We start from the raw sequence: 17768 nt of genomic DNA on the forward strand, positions 1-17768 counted from the left end.
GGATGCATCTTAGGTATTTATCGAGCTGATTCTTAAACACATCTACGCTCACTCCTGATATGTTTCTTAGATGAGCTGGCAGCACATTAAATAGTCGCTGCATTATCGATGCTGGTGCGTAGTGGATTAATGTCCTGTGCGCCTTTCTCAGTTTACCTGGAATGCTTTTTGGCACTATTAATCTACCTCGGCTTGCTCTTTCTGATATTTTAAGCTCCATGATGTTTTCAGCAATTCCTTCTATTTGCTTCCATGCTTGTATTATCATGTAGCGTTCTCTTCTCCTTTCTAGACTGTATAGTTTTAAAAATTGCAGTCTTTCCCAGTAGTCAAGGTCCTTAACTTCTTCTATTCTAGCAGTATAGGACCTTTGTACACTCTCTATTTGCGCAATATCCTTTTGGTAGTGTGGGTACCATATCACATTGCAGTACTCGAGTGTACTACGCACATAAGTTTTGTAAAGCATAATCATGTGTTCAGCTTTTCTTGTTTTAAAGTGTCTGAATAACATTCCCATTTTTGCTTTACATTTAGCCAACAGTGTTGCTATTTGGTCGTTGCATAACATATTCCTATTTAAAATTACACCAAGGTCTTTAATTGCTTCCTTGTTTGTGATTGTCTCATTATTAGGTCCCTTGTATGCATACACCATTCCTTCTCTGTTTCCATAATTTATTGATTCGAATTTATCGGAGTTAAATACCATCCTATTTATCTCCGCCCATTCATATATTTTGTTTAGATCTCTTTGTAGTGAGTTCCTATCTTCATCACAAGTAATTTCTCTACTTATTCTTGTGTCATCGGCGAAACTTCTCACTACGGAGTTTTCAACATCACAGTCTATGTCTGAGATCATAATAACAAATAGCAGTGCAGCTAATACCGTACCTTGGGGCACACCAGATATTACCTGGGCTTCATCTGATTTCTCGTCATTTGCAACCACTATCTGTTTTCTGTTTTGCAGGAATTCTTTTACCCATTTTCCTATCTTTCCCACAATATTATGCTTTCTCATTTTTTTCTCCAATATGTTATGGTCTACCTTGTCAAAGGCTTTTGCAAAATCTAGATAGATCACATCTGTGTCTTTTTCATTTATCATATTATTGTATATGTTTTCATAGTGTGCTATCAGTTGGGTCTGTGTACTTTTTCCAGGTACGAAACCGTGTTGACCCATATTAAACAAATTATTTTTGACCAAATGGTTCATTATTTTCTTTTTTATTACCCTCTCATACACTTTCATAATATGTGATGTTAGACTAACAGGTCTATAATTGCTTGCCTCTAGTCTTGATCCACTTTTGAAGATAGGGGTTATATAAGCTAATTTATGTTTAACATATATCTCACTCATATCTACACTCTGTCTTAGCAGTATTGCAAGCGGCTTCGCGATAGTGTTTGCAGTTTTTTTTAACAAAATCGCTGGAACTCCATCTGGTCCGGCTGCCGATCCATTTTTAATTTCGTTTATAGCCGTGACAATATCTGCTTCATTAATATCTATATCCGTTAGATATTCGACATTTTCTTCTCTCATTTCTGTTTCATTATTCTCATTCGCAATTCTTGGCGTGAACTCACTCTTATATTTTTCTGCTAATATGTTGCATATTTCCTTTTTTTCATTCGTTAGCCGTCCTTCAATTCTTAGAGGGCCTATTTCTATTCTCCTTTTATTCATCTTTTTTGCATAGGAGTAAAGTACTTTGGGGTTTCTTTTTATATTTTGAAGTGTCCTTTCTTCTAAGTCCCTTTTTTCATTTTCTTTCGACTGTATAATCTTTTGTTCTGCATTTTCTATCTTACATTTTATTTCCCTCATTTTCCACACATTTTTTTCTTTTGCAAGATTTTTCTTCCACTTTCTAATTTTCTGAAATAAGATCCTTCTGTCTCTTGGTATGCACGTCTTTTGTTTATTGTTTTTTTTCGGTACATATTTTTCAACAATTTTCTCCAGTATTTTGTACAGTATGTCCGTATTTACCTGTATATTATCACTTATAAATACATTTTTCCATTCTTTATTCAGTTCTTCATTTATTTCTGACCATTTTATATTCTTACTGTAAAAGTTATATTTTCCATATCCTTCCCAAAGTTTTGTGCTTTTATTAATTCTGTGATCACTTGCTTTGGAATGAACTATCAATTCTATGACATTGTGGTCTGAAATTCCCGTGTTATACACTATTATTTCTTTAACATAATTCACCTCATTCACAAATACTAGATCTAGGACATTTTCCTTTCTTGTTGGAATGTGATTTATTTGTTGCATATTATGTTCTAATAGCATATCTTGAAGCTTTTCAAATTGCCTCTTATCTTCTGCGCTACTATTACTCTCTTTTTTATATGTATACATACAACCACTTTCCTCTATCCGTTCTTTCCAATCCACGAAAGGAAAGTTAAAATCTCCGGATAGGAGTATATTTTTTCTATTATTATGTCAAACTCCTTAGTATTTGGGGGTCTGTAAACTACAATATTCACTAGATTTTCAAATTCAAATTCTACCGCAATCAATTCATATTCTGTGTTGCTGTATTTTTCACAGACTTTTCCTTGATTTATGTCTCTTCCATATATTGCGGTTCCCCCTTGATTCCTATTTTTTCTGTCTGATCTATAAGTTTGGAAACCCTTTATCTGGTCATCACTGCCAGTCTCTTGGGAATACCATGTTTCACTTATATTTAATATATCTATTTTTTCAATTTGGGTTAGTTCTTCTAGGAACTCTATTTTCCTTTTAGAGTTACTCGTGACTAAACCCTGTGCATTCATCACTATTATGGTTTGTGTTTCATTTCCATTATTTAATACTGGTAATAATATGGATTCTCCCATGCTTCCTTCCTGTTCTGATATGATGTTCTTTTCTTCATTTCTCGGAATTCTGCCATTAAAAAATCCAACTTTTCCATAATATTTGTTCTTTCGCCTTCATACTTATTTTTGTGTGTAAACCTGCAATTATCCCCATATCTGCACCAACCCCTGGCATTATATATGCATTCTTTGTAGTTGGGCTCTATTTGTGGAGATTTAGGTTGAAAGGCCTTTTTTGGTGCATAGTGCGGTATATACGCGGCCTGCTTTTTTGTTTCTTTTTTTGTTTCATTTTTGTTTTTCTTTTCAGTTTGATGAGTTTTCTTACTCTCATTCATAGTTGCAGAGAGAGAGAGAGAGAGAGAGAGAGAGAGAGAGAGAGAGAGAGAGAGAGAGAGAGAGAGAGAGAGAGAGAGAGAGAGAGAGAGAGAGAGAGAGAGCATGGAGTGAAGGCTATCTATTACTGTGTATGTATACAGTAATAAAGGATGTAAAAGTCTAATTTTACTGCCTTTCTCCGAAAAGAAGGTTCAAATGGAAGGGGAGAATGTAACATTCAGGCTTCCATCTAGCCATAGTACTATTGCCGGCTTACCACTGTAGGCCAGCCTCCGGCAGCACTAGTACAGTCGGCATGCTACCGACTGAGTCAGTACCTATCTTTTCCGGTCTACTGCCGGCCAGAGCAACACGCCAACAACAGAAGTTGTGGCCAGCAGTTCAAGGGAGAACTGGAGAACCTCGGTGACAAAAGGGAACTCCCACCCACAGTCGTCAGCTGAGGAGAAGGGGGCTGGCCGACTCCGGCAACCCACCGGCAATGGTAAGGTTGCAGGACCCCGGCTCAGTTAAGACAATGGCTCGGTCATCGTAAAAGAACAGAGGAGGGAGGGGGGGGAAGGGTCCTATACGAGGTATGGAAGGGGCCGGCAATGTTGTCGGACCTACACACCTTGTAGAAACTCTGTTTCGGTACCGGCACAACCCCAAGCAGCAGGAGAATCTTCTATTCTCCAGCTTAGGAGGTGCTAATAAAGTTAAGGGGACGGCAGTCCATGCCGTTCCTCTCAACAAGGGAGAAACAGAGTTCCAATGCCGGCGCCATCCTAAGCCACAAGAGTATACTACTCTACAGCCTAGGGTCTGCGAGCATAGGACTAGTCTACTAGACCACAGGGAGAAGGTGGCGGCATCATGCAACCACTTCAGGTGTAATCTAGGGAGGGCTAGCCTCCTATGCTGGCAGCTCAGCCGGCAGGGGAATGCAATCACCCCGCCGACCAACTGCCGACAAAAGACTAAATACTCTGAGGTTCTGATCGAATCCCAAACCTTGCCGTCTGCTGTTAAGAGATGAGACAGAAAACTCTAGTCTAGCCATGCCTGAATTAGAAATTCAAGGCCGGCGCAGAGAGTTGTAGCCTAAGGCTACTCTCAGAGGGAAGAGAAATTACCCATAAATCTCTATTCGAGACTAGTAACGGCTAACATAATTCCAGGAGATGTCAATCTCCAACGAATGATAACTGATACACAAGGGTAACCGGGGAAATGTCGAAAATATATGTTGTCTAGGTTGGGTTACCTACACAAGGCGAGATCTTGGTTCCCTAAAATTACCAAAACTCTGACATATACGATCGACACAGAAAAAGGGAAAAATATGTATATAAATATCTTTACAATATAAAATGCCTAAATAGCTTTCATAATAGCAATTAATGCTATTTAAACCAGAAATGTCATTCTGCTAGCTAATTAACACATGCCCAATGAATGACGGCGCCTATGGCGACACCGGTGACCGGCGTAGATCCAAACACAATAATTACACTAATTCCATTGAGAGTTTGGAACTAAAATACATATTGTAAAGAATGAATAATCAATTTTCTAGATGGAGAAAGAAGCCGTAAAAAGCATAAAGATTCCTAGAAATCGATCGAAAATGTCAGATCAACAGGGAACACCACCGTAGCGAGGCGCTATAAATTAAGGAATAACCGCCAGAGGGAGTTGGCGCGGTTGTGATACGATAGTAGGGAAACCAGGTTAACCTCTAATGCAGCTACCCTTCTAATTCTGCCACGTATCCCCCCTCGAAGCGTAAAGGCTATTCGGAGTGCAGACTGCCATGTGGCGTGTCAAGAATACGTCCCCTGAATATATACGATACCCTTGAGAGTAAATCTTAAGGGTACTCACGCCAGAAGTTAGAATTCTGTGAAACCTTTGGTTTGATTCTCTGGGAATATCACTGTAGTCATATATACTCTTGGGAAGCTACTAAAGGAACCTTCCATCAGGACGTAATGGCTTGAGCCCAAAAATATGCGTTATACAATACACAGGAGGGCAGGATGTTATGTAAAAGCTGGGATTTAAACAACTTTTCAAACACTTTGCTATTCACTTGATTATCGTCATCACCAGCGATGGTTACCTTAAAAATTAGGTCTATTAGGCACAAAACCTTCTTTACTACCGGCATACATGACTATCAGTCTAACCCCTTTGCCCGAAAGGGTGTTAACCCCTATTCCTTTTTTCCTCTTTGGTTGACCTGCACTTCGTAGCTCCCATAAAGAAATCTGATTTCATGCAAGATTCATCTTAACCAAAACTTGCAAAACTGCTACAGTGTTGGGTAGCTGTTTTCTAAACTAGAGGCTTAATACAATTTGACGCAATCCACACGTCAAAATCAAGATTGGTCATTAGTTGAGGATGACTTTTCTTCTTATCTTTGAACAGAGTCCAAAATAAGTTTCAGAATCATTTCCTTCCTTAATGATTCTATATAATTATAAATGGTACTTTTAGTTAATGATGGATCACTCATGCAATCAAAAACTTTCACTACAAGTTTTTCTTTTTCGATAGTAAAATAAAAAAATTTAAATTTGTATGTTTCCTAGCTATACAAACCTAATCCTTTTAGTATGGGTAAGTCAGGCAAAAGCTGGAAATGGTCAATGAAGAATTATTGAGGTTCTAACCGCCTTCCTTTTCCTTTTGCCTGGGAAGTGTGGGATGGATGTGACAGGAAGTGAAATCTTTAAGACTTAGGTGAGTTTAGCTTAGAAAAATACAAATTACTTCTAAAATTTGTAATTTGTTTCGAAGCGAATACAAACCCTCATCCTTTAGTAGAGTCATCATCGTTGGGAAGGAGTAAGTCACGCTCATCTAACTGGCTGGCTAGCAAACCAGAATTGCGTTGCTCAGTCCAGGAAGGAGAGCGAAGCAAAAAATCTTTACATCCTGTGACCAAGGGTTGAATGATCTGCATCAATGCTCAAAAAGGTTTTTCTTACAAGAATGTACTTTCAGTGGGAACAATGTTCCCGTTACGGACTATCATAATCATTGGCTTTGCCTTAACTGTCACTCTTTCCTCTGTAAGGAGTGTGGCCAGAGGTAGCACCCGAACTGCCGAGTGTCCAAATGCCGACCACAACCCAACGTTCACTACATAAAATATATACAACGGTGGAACACCCAAAAATCTAGATATCAGGTCAAGAGAACGGAGCACTGGGCACCACTCCTTGATTTATACTGGGCAAGGGGACCCAGCTAGAATCTTGCTTCCTCCTTATCTTCCCTTGCCTTGAGCTTGCTGAATAAACGCGTAAGATGATCGTTGATTCATTTCTGAGAAGTTAGTAGAATTTTTATATATAGCTCTATATTCTTTAGATAAGATGGTTTCAAATTTGGGTAAAAAAATGTCAGAACATTAGGTGAAAGAGAAAGAATTTTTTTATATTGACAACAGGACAGTGTGGGAGGAAAAAATTATGATAAATGACTTATTAGAAAGATTAAAAAAACAACTGCTACTAAGAAAATAAAACAGTGGCTGAGAAGGGGAGCACATTGGTGTAAGTAACTGGAATGAAATGTAGTCTTCATAAAAACAAGCAAAAAATATTTATTTGTAAAAGAAAACCTGTTAGGATTACATTAACATTGTTTTGTCAATTCAAATAATCAATTAAAGGAAAAATTAGCATCCCTTTACACTCCAGCCTCGCAAAAACAAGATAAACAAATTTTTAATAAGAACAAAATATAAAACTGTGAAAATACTGTACTAAAATAATTTTCCCTAAATCAATATTGTCCTTATCAATATCCTGTCTACCATTAGGCTGCAAAGTTACTTAAAATTATTAAATACTGAACAGTATGGCCGCATACGATGTCATGCAGGTCTCAGCGGGCCCACAATAACAATGTCTAAAAAATCTCCAATTGTAAACCTGCACTGTGATAAGGTTTCGTGTCATCAAAACTTTTCTGACCAACACCAGTAGTGTCTAAATCTCTCATTCTTGGAAGGGGTTTTGATAATTCTGGAACAATTCAGACAAAACTCAAACACAGTCACTCTCCTCCTAACATCTGAATTCACATCCTGGACCTATAACCAGATATGCCATTTCAATAGCTCCTGTGAACCATTAATGTTTATGACACCATTTAAAATGTTTTTCTAAATGTAGGTAGGTCACTGGTCACTTTCAGAAAACACTGATGTCAATTACAAGTTTGGGAAGTGACTCATGTAGCAGGGCAGAAATATTTACAATACGTTTTTCTAAAATGTAGGTAGGTCACTGGTCACTTTCAGAAAACACTGATGTCAATTACAAGTTTGGGAAGTGACTCATGTAGCAGGGCAGAAATATTTACAATACAAGTCTTCACCAAGCTGACTAGCAACATAAACAGGTGCAGGATGATGCAGTAGCCTTCCAATAATTTTACTTGTGCCTCGGCTTAACTCAAATTATATTTGCCTCTCCAAACCCTACAGGGAGTAGGGCGTGCTGCAAAAAAAAATATCGTTAGACAAGTGGAGGACCAAATATATATCAGAGAACACATATGTAATGAAAAAATGAAAAATAAGTTGTATTTATTCCTAGTGATACTATTAATTTTTCCACAACAGTTTTACTTACAGGTATTAGTAAAATAACTACAGTACACATTACTAGCATGCTCATCTGCACCTGTGTACCTTCTAGTTTAATAGCGTTACATCGGCTGATCCCAAGAGAGGGAAAGGTCAGACATTCCCACTCTTATATCTTAGACTACCACTATCAAAAACCTGACACTTCTTGTCCTGACAGGAGCGAGGGTCACTAAACCACTTGCTGAGCAGCTACCACGGGTTCTATGGAGAACATATCCAGTGACCTGAGCTCAATCCCAAAGACAGTGTGCAATGAATGTGGTCTGTCTCTTCCAGATGCCTGCCTTCAACACTTGGGCAACTGAATAGTTCTTTTTGAAAGTTAAAGTGGTATTGATCACTCCGACTTCATAAGCTCTAAGAGGGCCTGAGGACGAAGGTAAGTCCCTCTGCTCTCTACAGGCTCAACTGATGGTTTTACGAAGCAAGAAAATGTTAGTTTTAGAGTTTTTCTTCTTTGTCTTCCCCATACTTACAAAGAAATTCCAGAAATTCCTTAAGTGGGGTCTACATGACCTAGTATGCTTATGTTGAGCCTCAATGCTCTCACAGGACAGAGAAGCAGGTCATCAGGGTTTTTTGTTGCCTCTTTTGGTGAGGAAACTGAGAAGGAATCAAACCTAGAGTCACTGATCGATGGGTCCTGGGGGATTTTACCAAAAAATTCAGGCAAACAAGAACATGATCCACCGCCACCAAATAGAATGTGAAACCAAGTACAACAGACATTGTAACTTTCCCAAATGTTTGGTTGAAGCTAAGATTAGCCAGAATAGTGTTTAAAGGGTAGGGTTCTTGTCTGAGGCTCGATGGTTTGTATGACGTCTTCCTGAGTGATCGAAGAACCCTGGTCAAATTCCAGCCAGGGAGTCTGATTTCATGAGAGGGGTATGTTAGTTCAAAGCTCCAAGTCACAGCTGATAATCCACACAAGGAACATAGATATAACGTCGTTATCTTGAAAACTTGGCTCAAAGCTAAGTAATAGCCTTTAACCTTTGACACCAAGAAGCATTCCTCATAACGCAGGTACACAAGAAAATCTACAACTAGTGGGGCAGATGCTTCAAGTGGAGAAGTGTTCCTCGACAACACCAATCACCAAAAAGTGCCCACTTTGCTTGGTAGACCGCTATCAAAGTCTTCCTACAGGAGGTCATACCAAGTCAGGAACTTCGTTAGAACCTCCATTAAGAGGCTGAGAAGGTCAGAGTACCATTCCTCATGTAACAAATTTGGTGCTACCAGACTCATCAGGAGATTGGGTGTCATGATGGTTTTGCTGATCCTCCTCCTCAGGAGGCAAAATGAAGGGAAGGCATAGATGTCGACCTGTCCCCCGGATGTTGAAATATGTCCTCTGGCGCTACTGCCTGGTCCAGAACTGGTGAGCAATACACCTTCAGTTTGTTGTTTAGGTAAGTAGTAGATATGTCTGTTGTCAGGGAATCCTACAAAATTAGGAGTTCCTTTGCCACTAGAGGATATAAAGACCATTCTAAAATCGTAATCTAACTGCGGCCACTCAGATTGTCTGCAATAATACTCCATTTTCCTGGAATAAAATGGACTGACAGGTTTACTGCATTGTCCACCATATGTGCATCTTTACTGTCAACTGGTAGAGGGTTATTGAGACAGTGACCCTTTGCTTATTGACATAAGGCACTAGAGTTGTGTTGATGCTCCTCATCACTACCGAGATACCCCTAACTCTGTCTTGGAAGTGAATCAAACCAAGGTATGCCACCTTCAGCTCTAACCAGATTATATGAGATCTTTCTTATGTCTGGATTTAGGTCACAATCTCAAGTGCTGTAATCACGACAACAGGTTACCTATATGCCAAAAATCCCGGCAATTTGTTTTCTTTCTATAATTGACCCAAATGAGAGTGACTAAATGTTTTGTGTCAAATCTAAAGATTTCAGTTATTTTGCTAGAAGCAGCCCTGAAAAAGAAGGTGGATTAAGATCTTAAAAGTGGGATGTTTTCGTCTTTTATTATCTGGTATATAGTTTCATTTTTGGCTATTTTTTCCAGGATGGAAAATGGAAGGCAAATTGAAACCTTGGAAGATTAAGATCACATATCAATCAGAGCACACAGGGTGTGTGTGTGCATGTAACTGAGCCACATAATACAAAACCTATAAAAAAAAAGAGAGAGAGAGAGAGAGAGAGAGAGAGAGAGAGAGAGAGAGAGAGAGAGAGAGAGAGAGAGAGAGAGAGAGAGAGAGAGGAGAGAGAGAGGAGAGAGAGAGAGAGAGAGAGAGAGAGAAGAGAGAGAGAGAGAGAGGAGAGAGAGAGAGAGAGAGAGAGAGAGAGAGAGAGAGAGAGAGAGAGAGAGAGAGAGAGAGAGAGAGAGAGAGAGAGAGAGAGTGTGTGTGTGTCTCCATTTGCTCTTTGGTAGATAAATAAGAGCTTGGTCCATTTATTCAAATGACTTTATTATTGAACATAAAACATATTAAGAATAAATGATGAACAATGTATATAACTCAATGTTTATAACCCTCTATCTCCCCCCAAGTTTTTAAACGGCCTTTTAAAATGTCTCTCGTGGAGGTCGGTTTAAAACTGATGTCAAAACATTGGGTGGCAATTAAACGTCCAAATTATAGGTTCATGAACACTAAACTCCCGCTAGCACGTGAAGGAACGGAAACTTGAAAAACAATTATTGTCATGTGTTGATCATGATGACACTATAGCTAGTTCATCTCGAAATCACAGTGCCATGCTGGCGGTCGACGGGTACGACTGGACTTGCGTTGCTCCAAATTTGGCATGGCAGGAGTTAACTGCGATGGAGAGTTTGTGCTATCATTGGGAGGCGGAATCTCTGCTTGATGATTCGCAGTGTTACCGAGGTCGTTGGGATAGCATTCCGGAGCAGCAACATCAAAATGAATGTTAGGGGTAGTACCACTTGGTAACGGCAAAGTGGTCAATGGAAGAGTACCATGTGTGTCCGGATTTTGGGTTGTCGGAATGGTGTCCTTCGAAATGGTCTCAGACGTTTTAGTGGTCGAAGGATTGGCAATAGGTACAATCTGATTCCGATTATAGTCATCTCTAATTGTACAGACTTCTGGAATACTCCTGACAGGCACGTATTGTCTCAAAACTTCCGGTTCCTTAGCGTGACCCTACCAGAGCCATCAACTCTGACGACGTATTGGTCGAATTGGCGGACTTCTATGATGACACCGGTTTTGTCCCATTTCAGGGGGTGATTTCCTGTTTGATTTTGGATGCGAACCCGGTCACCTACGGACAGTGGGGGTAGTCTCTTAGTGTGCTCTGATAAACGCTCTCCCTGTTTAAGGTGTCGATGTCTTAGGGCCTCCTCTCTTGCATCGAGTGTTTCCTTCCACGTGTCGTGGGGACGGTACCTGCCGGGCGGGACAGGTATGAAGTCTCTGATGGGACGACCAAATACACATATTGCAGGAGATAACTTGGTATCTCTGTCAGGTGTGTTCCTGTATTGGAGCATCGCACGTTGGAATTCATCAGTGTTGAGATCACCGTTACTGCCCGCGTTGTCCGCTATAAGACGCTTGACAGTTTTGACGCCTATTTCGGCTCTGCAATTACTATGTGGGAAGGCCACAGAGGAAAGGCGGTGATGGACTCCCCAGTCCTTTAAAAACTGCCTAGTTGCCGTCGCTGTAAATTCAGGTCCACCATCAGATGTCAATTCATCCGGAATCCCAAATGTCACAAATGTTCGGCGTAGTGAAGTTATAAGACCCTCTGCACCGTTCGAAGATCGTTCAACTATGGGCCAATTAGAGTATCGATCAACTATAACTAAATATCCAACTCCTCGGTAGTGAAAGTAATCTGCACAAACACATTGGAACGGGTAGTCTGGAGATATAAGGGGTGTAGGCGGAGCACTAGGATTCGAAGGCGCGATGCGATTGCAGTGGTTGCATCCAGCTCGAAGTGCTGTTATAGCGGGTGTTATCCCTGGCCAAAACACAGATGACTCTGCTCGCGATACCATAGAGGTAATTCCTTGATGTGCTGAATGAAGAGATGTGAGAATTTCCTGACGAAGGGCTGGAGGAATAACTATACGCTCCTTGTATAGTATCACACCATCAACAGTGTAGAGATGCTCGCGGAATTGAAAATACTCTCGAAGATGTACAGGAAATTCTTGGCGAGACTCTGGTACTCCGTATTCTATAAGGCTGAGCAGTTCATGCATGTTATCGTCACTACTTGTGGCAGTGCGAACTCTGTCCCAGGTGACTGCTCTCACGTTAAGTGAGTCAAGTGAGCATACTGCTGATGCGGTGATACAAGTATCAATATCATTGTCATTGGAAACAGAATATGCTGATGGCAATTTGTGTAGGGGAACATTTCTCACGGAAGGTACACTGTCAACTGATGCAATGTCATCTTGAAGCGATAGTTTTTCAGATTTTCCAGTTGGGTGGCGCGATACTCCATCTGCAGCGAGATGCTTGACCCCTGGGATATGAATCATGCGAAATCGATAGCGGAGGGACTTTTCCTTCAAGTTTCTGAGACGTGAATTTGATATGTCCTCCAATGATCTGTCACCAAATATTTTCAACAGGGGTTTATGGTCAACTGCGACCACAAGATCTTCACAGCCAAGAACAAAGTATCTTGCCTTATCAAGAGCATCGACGACTGCCAACGCTTCACCTTCAACTGGTGCATATCGAGACTCAGCTGCATGTGTGAACCTACTTCCGACAAGTGTGATCTTCCAACCAGTGCGACAACAAACGGTCGGTAGTCTGGACAGTCGCAATGTTTCTGGAACAGCCAGAATCCAATTCCTGATTTTGACCAATCGGTGGCGAGACAGGTAGGTTTTGTCTTGTCAAAAATTCGCACGCCTTCTTCAATTTCGTTGATAATGGCAGTTTTAGACTCCTCAAAGAGTGCATTAATATTGTCATTCCAGGTGAATGGTGTTCCTGGTTTCAATAACTGTCGGAATGGTAGCATTTTGTCGGTCATGCTGAAAGCATACGATACTTGGTTTACTAAACCAAACCAAGATCTGACATCGGTGATATTTCTTGGGGTTGGAAAGTCCATAATTGCACTAAAATATCTCGCACATGGGCGAACTGTGTCTGGGGTTATTTCGAATCCAGCGAATTCAGCTGTGTCTTCTGCGAAACGAAATTTGTCAGGGTTGAGTGTTATGCCGTGTGTTCCACATATGTCGAGCCATTGTACAGCTTGGAAAAAACTCTCCTCTATTGAGTCAGACCAAAGAAGAACATCGTCGACACATTTAGTTTTGTTGGGTATCTCGGCAACTATTTCATCATACCGTCGAGTATATCCGTCGCCAGAAGCAATATACCCTTGAGGGGCTGTTTTATAACGATAGCGTCCCCAAGGAGTGATAAACGTAGTTAAGTGACGGTCAGATTCCTGAATCGGTATACTGTGGTATCCGTTCCAGGCATCAAAGACGGTTTTCTTTTTCCTTGTGGTACTGACCTTGCTTGGTGAAATGGAGAAGGCGTATGATGCGTTTCTCTCTTAGCGTGCACATTGAGAGGCTGAAAATCAACTGTTCGTCAAGGTGTGCCATTTTTCTTAGCACATACAACCATCCGATGGCACCAAGTTACTGGTTCTCCGATTGGGACAGGTTCAAGGACACCAAGGCGGACGTCCTGGTCAAGTCCAGCTTTAACTTCCTCTTGCCAGTGTAACGGCACTGGCACTGGTGTGTGACGAGCAACAGGATCAGCATTCGGATCGATCATCAGCTTCATTGGGGTCCATCCATTAGTGGTAACGGTTGGTGGTCACATACGTTGAATGTACTTGATTCGTAGTACTTCAAGAGGTAGTCCTTTAGTTTAGACCGGTTGGACTCGGTTGCACTGAACGGTAATTCTGTAGGCGGCGGAGGTGGTAGTTGACGTTTTGGGCAGTCACACTGATTGGCTAGTCACTAACGCTTCCTACTCCATTGTTGGTGGCATCCGGAGTTTCCGATTGTGTGTCATAGATTTCACCAATAGTCGGAAAACTATCCGATATCATGCCAAGGGCGATGCAGGCTTCCCTACTGATGAAGAGCTTATCCGAGTTGTCGGTGACATATGTCATTTGTCTAGTCTCAACAAGGTTCCCAGCTCATCTGTTCCTGATATACAAAGGATTGTGGCACCCGAGGATTTTAATGCCTCTGTTATTTGCAGCGTGCATTTTCATAGTTACAGGAATGAGGTCACTTTGCTTGAGGCCAAGTTTGTGGATGACCTTGATACCTGCGAGACAGCTTTGGCATCCAGTGTCTGCCATTGCAGATATACGAACAGCATGTGTACCAGCTTGAAGGTGGAAACCAAAGGTTTCGTAATCCTTAGGTGACGTTCTGATTGTCAGATTTATGAAAGGTTGAGATTTGAAGGTCTCTTTATCCAAGTATCAGATAAGTTGTCATACAGATGGTGATCCAAAGCCAATGTCTTGTTGGTGTGTCGTTTAGAGATTGATGATACGCTGCACAAGGTGTTGAACACCGCATTCTCGTAGTCATTGGCATTGTGAGCACTGGGTTTCACTTTTGGTTTGCCCTTACTACGGCAAACACTCTCGAAGTGATTTTCTCGGTTGCAGTGTTCACATCTATGACCGTAAGCCAAACATTCTGATTTTCTTGCACGTGCAGGAGTGTTTTTACCATGTCCTTTCTTGCCACAGTATGAGCAAACTTCGTTTTTATCTTTGACAGCGGTTTGTTTTGCCTTTCTGTATGAACTACTGGCCGCTGCTTGGACCTCATGAGAGTCTAATAGTCGGGAGGCAGATCGTTTACCAGATTCTTTAGCTTCGACAAACTGTGCAACTTCTTCCAATGACATATCCTGATTCTTATCACCAAGTAGATCTAATTGTATTTCAGGGTCACAAATGCCGCGTGCTAATACGTCTCTCACTATTGTGTCAGTATAATTTACATCAACGTTGCATCCTGGACATTTTATCAGGAATTTGCAAACACTAGCCTGTCCTATAAGTCGTGCGCAGAAACGTCGTACAGGCTCATCACGGTCTTGACGCATGTTGTGTAGAGTCACACGAGCTACCATGGTGTTTTCCTCTCGAACTGCCAGTTTTGTTATTGCTCCCATCACTTCTACTTCAGTCTTGTTAGTAAGACTGCCACCAGCTGATCGTGTTAAGTCTTTTCGAAGTTGTTCTTCGCAGCATTCTAGAAGCTGTACCACACGATCACGGCCCTCAATTTTAGTTGCGTTTACGTAGTCAGACCATCGTGATTGAAAATATGCCCATTCTTCACTTGTTCCCGCTGTCGATATTGTGGGTCTTTTAACTCTTTCTACTTTGGCAGCTTGTCCAGGAGCATGTGTGGTGCAGTGAGCAGTTATGAGTGCAGCTACGATGGCGGCCTCAAGGTCGTCCGTGACGTAATCACAGCCTGGTATTGGACATCCTACTGCTGGCATTTTGATTAGTTCTTAGGCCGTGGTCATAAATAAGAGCTTGGTCCATTTATTCAAATGACTTTATTATTGAACATAAAACATATTAAGAATAAATGATGAACAATGTATATAACTCAATGTTTATAACCCTCTAGTAGAGCAATTTAGTTTATGCATTGAAGAGTTCTTATGATCTTGTCTTAGTCCTTGAACTCATTTACCGTGTTACATTTTACTATATCCACTTGAAGTCTGTTCCAGATATTTACTATTTTTTATGTAAAGAAATTGCCACATTGAATGGTGGTGTATCTTTTCAATTCCTGCTTGTACCTGTTACCTCTACTGATTTGTGCTAAGCGTGAAGAGATTGTTGTAATCTATATTTGTTATTCCTTTAAAAAAATTGATGCTCTATTAACTGTCCTCTTAGTCATCGAGTTTGTGGTTCAAATGAGTTCAAACGTCCCATCCTCCGTCTACATCCAAGTTATCCAAGTTGTCTTATTGTTGGAACTAGTTTGGTGGCCCTAGCTTGTACTGCTTTCAGTCTATCTATATCCTTCTGAATACTTGAAGCCCAGAATTGGATTTTGTATTCTAGATGGGGTCTTACTAGTGATGTGTACACTTACAGTAGTGTCTTCGTTTCTGTATTTGAATTTTCTCCTAATGTAACATATTAGTTTTTTGTGCTTTCTTTACAGATTTTATGCTCTGTTTGGTGAGCTTCAAATCCTTGCTGATAATAATACAGACATCTTGCTCCTGATCCACACTTTCTATTTCATTATCCAGCAGTGAGTAATCCGATTGTGGGTTACTATAACCTATGCATGACTTTACATTTCCCACAGTTGAAATGCATTTGCTATTTTCTGGACCATTCTTCTAGCTTCATAAGATCCCCTCTCAAGGTTTCTACGTCTTTTGAGCTTGCAGCATCTATGCCTACTTGAGTATCAGCAAATTTGGCAATTCTACTAGTTAATACTAAATCTATGTCGTTAATGTAGATCAGAAATAGCAATTGTCTAAGGACGGATCCTTAAGGTACTCCGCTTGTAACAACTGCTCACTCTGAATCCTCTCCACTGATTAAAACTGTTTTCTGTTTGTTACCCAACCTTCTATCCATTCAACTGGCTTGTCAATCATGCCTAGTGCTTTAATTTGACCATTAATTTCTTATGAGGGACTTTGTCAAAAGACTTTTGAAACTGAAACTCTACGTATATGATGTCTATTTCCCTGCTTTTGTCATAAATGCTAAACATATAGAAAAATTCCAAAGATTTGTCACACAATCTCTTTTGTCTAAAAGCATATAAGTTGTCTATCAGAAGATTGTTTTTCTCTCTGTTCTAATATTGAATCTACTATAACTGATTAGAAAATTTTTCAAGGCACTGAAGTTAAGACACACGTCTGTAGTTGTCAGGTTCTTCTTTTGGTGCCTTCTGAGAAAGAAAGGGAAAGAAAAAAAGAGAAAAAGAGGAGGAAAGAAAAAGAAAGGAGAAAGACAGAAAGAGACAGAAAGAAAAGGGAGAAAAGGAGAGAAAGAAAGAAAAAGTGTTAGAGAAAGAAAAGAGAAAGAAAGAAAAAGAGCAAGTTAAAAGGATTTTAGATGTCTCAAAAGACCTTTTAGTCTATCCACGGAAACTCCATTTGCTCTTTGGTAGAGCTATTTAGTTTAAGCATTTAGAGAGTTCTGAAGATCTTGTGTAACTTGTTTACCGTGTTACTATTTACTACAGCTGCTGGAAGTATATTCAAGGTATTTGCAATTTTGTATGTAGAAAAATTGCAACATTGAGTGGCATTGTATCTTTTCAATTCTAGTTTGTATCTGTTACCTCTGGACTCATTTGTGCTAAGCGTGAATAGATTGTTGTAATCTTAATTTGTTATTCCTTAAGAATTTTGAAAGCCTCTCCCCTTAGTCGTCAAGTTTGTAGATCAAATAAGTTCAAACGATCCATCCTCCGTCTATATCCAAATTGCCATGGTATTGAACTAGTTTGGTGGCCATAGATTGTACTGGTTCTAGTCTATCTTTATCCTAATACTTGGAGACCCGAATTGGAATCCGTATTCTAAATGGGGTCTTGCTGGTGATGTGTACAGCTGTAGTAGTGTCTTTGTTTCTGTATTTCAATTGTCCTTTACATAAGTACTAGGTATGGCAGTTTAGTTATAACAGTCTTGCCGCCTTATACCTACAACACGTTGTGAAAATTTTTTTCTACTTTAACACAATATTAATAACCTTACTACAATTACAAATTCTAAAAATTGTAAAGAATTCCAATTGTACTGCAATTGATAATGCTCAAGTAAGCTAAAAAGTTAAGCTAACTACCAAAATTGTCAAATGTTGAGTAGACTTTCCTGTAAAAAAAAAAAAATTTTGATTCACATCTGATATTTATAAACTACTGTATC

At 40.1% G+C, this 17768-nt stretch overlaps 1 protein-coding gene across 1 annotated transcript in view; it reads right to left on the reverse strand.

Annotated features, from left to right (window-relative positions):
• The window catches only part of LOC137626160 (dystroglycan 1-like), a 388225-nt gene that overhangs the window by 221023 nt on the left and 149434 nt on the right, over positions 1–17768 (reverse strand). The gene's annotated exons all lie outside the window — the stretch shown is intronic.

This window comes from Palaemon carinicauda, chromosome 2 (assembly GCF_036898095.1).
Source record: "Palaemon carinicauda isolate YSFRI2023 chromosome 2, ASM3689809v2, whole genome shotgun sequence".
Taxonomy (NCBI): domain Eukaryota; kingdom Metazoa; phylum Arthropoda; class Malacostraca; order Decapoda; family Palaemonidae; genus Palaemon; species Palaemon carinicauda.